The sequence below is a fragment of the Trachymyrmex cornetzi genome, unplaced genomic scaffold (genome assembly GCF_001594075.2).
Source record: "Trachymyrmex cornetzi isolate Tcor2-1 unplaced genomic scaffold, Tcor1.1 scaffold949, whole genome shotgun sequence".
NCBI lineage: Eukaryota > Metazoa > Arthropoda > Insecta > Hymenoptera > Formicidae > Trachymyrmex > Trachymyrmex cornetzi.
Window position 1 is genome coordinate 238,731 of NW_017300299.1, and position 3,201 is coordinate 241,931.

General features: G+C 38.0%; 1 protein-coding gene across 1 annotated transcript in view; it reads left to right on the top strand.

The window, feature by feature from the left end:
• Positions 1 to 2,366: 2,366 nt before the first annotated feature.
• Positions 2,367 to 3,201, top strand: part of LOC108769794 (OTU domain-containing protein 7B) — a 4,438-nt gene continuing 3,603 nt past the window's right edge. The window contains exon 1 of the mRNA XM_018520991.1: positions 2,367 to 2,901. The gene's annotated coding sequence lies outside the window, so the exon portion shown is untranslated. The remainder of the gene's footprint in view (positions 2,902 to 3,201) is intronic.

A 3,201-nucleotide genomic window follows, 5' to 3' on the forward strand; every position in this document is an offset into this window, starting at 1 on the left:
ATTCATTTTATTCATTTATTTGAATATTAGGGCTGCGTTCGGAAATATCACCCGAGTGCTCCCGCGAATCGTATTATCTTTGTTGTTCACTCACAAGTAAACCTACCCAAGTGTCAGTGACCGATTTTGATGTAACTTGGCACACTTTTAGAACTCACATAAATAATCGATACGTATTTTTTTATATCTGCAAAGAAGAAGGTTTAAGGATTGAAACTACCCCTTTTGTTGCTCAAAATTCCGAAAAATGATATAAAAATGTGCAAACTCTTATGAATCTCGTATAGTTAAATATAATTTCTTAATTCTTGGTATTAAGGGGTTTTTGGGATTGCATTTTTCGTTTCTAGTTTTTAGTTTTTAGTTTTTAGTTCAACTAAATATCAGAAGACTTTGTTCAAAATGGTTTTATTTCTTTAGCAAAACAATTTTTAAATATTAAAAAAAATTGAATTAAAAATGTTAAAAAAATGTTTTTAAAATTTAAAACTCAACAAAAAATTAAAATTAAAAAATTAAAAAAAATAATTTAAAAAATATAATAAAGGAGAGCTAATCTTACCGTAAACCTCCACGTGGTGCTCTCTGGGCTCGTGAATAATATATAAAATATATTCACCAGCTAACTACGGAAGTAAAAGAAATGTTTATTTCATAATTATTATTCTTAAAATTTGGTCCTTCACTTTAAGTTTAGTAAATTGTACTTCAAATTCGTTATCAGCGATCTTAAAAAAACTTTATATAAAGTTTTACTACAATCCAATATTTTTTAGAAAATTCATTCGGCCATATTGGATCCGCCATTTTGAATTATTTTAAATCTAACCTCACAGATTCGTAAGTAGCAATCCCAAAAACCCCTTAATACCAAGAATTAAGAAATTATATTTAACTATACGAGATTCATAAGAGTTTGCACATTTTTATATCATTTTTCGGAATTTTGAGCAACAAAAGGGGTAGTTTCAACCCTTAAACCTTCTTCTTTGCAGATATAAAAAAATACGTATCGATTATTTTTGTGAGTTCTAAAAGTATGCCAAGTTACATCAAAATCGGTCACTGACACTTGGGTAGGTTTACTTGTCAGTGTTAAACAAGGATAAGATAATACACGGAGACACCCGGGTGATGTTTTCGAACGCAGCCAAGGTGTATTCACCGGACACACTATATGTACGCGCTGTCCACGCATGCGTGCGCACCGCGCTGTCCCCCTAGTTAACAGTTTGAACTGAAAGTTTAAAACACGAACATTTATGCCCATTTCCATCAACGTAGATTAACTTTAATCTCGGTTCAACTTATACTCCTTCGTCTTTTTCCGATCTTTAGAATTGGAAAAAGACGAAGAGTAAATTGAACCGAGATTAAATTTAATCTACATTGATAGAAATGGGCATTAGATGATTGCAATGATAATTCGTCTTTTCTCTTTATGCTCGTTTGGACAGCTACAATAATATATTCGATATTTCATGTAAAGATTTAAAGAAATACGGAAGAATTTATTTGATGAAAAACGCCAAAAAAAAAACGAAATATAGTCTCGATCAAATTTCAAATTGACGCTTATGTGAAGGATTGTAGCACGACGTCACGTAATGACGCATCATGTCAAGTGCATTCCATTTCATGCATGATACGCATGATATATCATTTTACTCTTTTTGAATATTTGATGAACAACAAGGATAAAGTGATATGTAACGTGATGAATGAAACGCAACACATTCATTATATGACGTTACTGCAGTAACAATGTCGCCACACCATTAATTCGTTTCGAATTTGTCTAAAAACGCTGGCTATGTTTATTAGTATTGATAAATAAAACCATATGAGCGACGAGATAGAAACCTTAGCGCAGTCTAGTGCAATACATAAAAAGCTTCGATGACCCATAGATGACATAATTTACATACATGACGTAAAACATAATTTACATAGTCTACATTGTATATAATATATCACGTAGATATAGATTATTAACATTTTACGCGTAAATGCACAACCTTGGAAATTAAACTATGTGGTGCCATCTGACTGTTCTCACTCTAATCACAATTGCTTGTCGAGAGGACGTTAATGCAGTCTTTTTTCAACCGCGTAAACTGCGATAAAACTCTAATTAGCGGTCTACAATATTATCTGGTATTATCTCATGATAGTCTGAAAAAAATTCGTTCCAAATATAGGACATAAATACAAACAAAAGAATAAGTCTATCGACACAGAAAGAAAAATTCGATATCGACGCGTCATCGCGTGTATTTATACGAGCGTCGAGTTTTCATCCTACGACCTACGTGCTACGCATTCTCGCGACCTATTCTCTTTTTCGCCTTTTTTCCGCCTTTCACTGAAGCGTAGAAAATTCGCGCGAATCGCTCGAGGCACGCTAGCGTGACGCGCACGCGTACACGGCGCCTGGCAGTCACGTCACGCGACGTTGAGACATGTGACCCGTTTAAAGTTTCACCGTGCATGCAATTACCGTGCGAGCCGCGAGCGCCGCGCTCGCGGATTCCTGCGCGCACTCGCGCAGTCGGTTCTCCGAGTCTCCCACCTCCCATTACGGCACTACACGTCGCACCTGCGAATCCGCCAGGCGAAACCATAGTCCGTAGGTTATGTCGCCGTGTTTATACTCGCTGTGATCCCGCGAGTTCCGAGTATACAGTTTTCAGAGTACGCGCGGCGCTTCGTGTCTGCGCGCGTATACGGTCTGTCATCTGTCATCTGTCATCGCCAGTCATCGCGGTGGGCCTGATAGGGGATCGGCTGGGCAAAATATGAGAAGGATCACGTCGGAACATCAACTGGAACATCGGTCGAAAAATCGGCAGTCGTGCTACTGCGTCGTGTCCGCGAGTTAATTCGATAACAGAGCCCAAGGTTCGCACTTCTCATTCTCGATCGTTCTTCCTCCTTCTTTCTCGCTCTCCCTCGTCCCCCCCCCCCCCTTCTTTCCTCCTCTCGCTTGCTCATCGAAATAAGACTCTCACACAGATGTTTACGCGCAGCAGCTATCGAACGAGAGCGAAAGTCGTATTTTTCATCTCCGAAGAGGTGTGCGTCGCGATCGATTTTCACGCGTTGCGTATTTCTTTCTTTTTTTACGAAGGTGGTGGCCACTGCGAAACCTTGTCCTATTTCTGTAGACCGCCTGTATACATGTATACATATATATATATA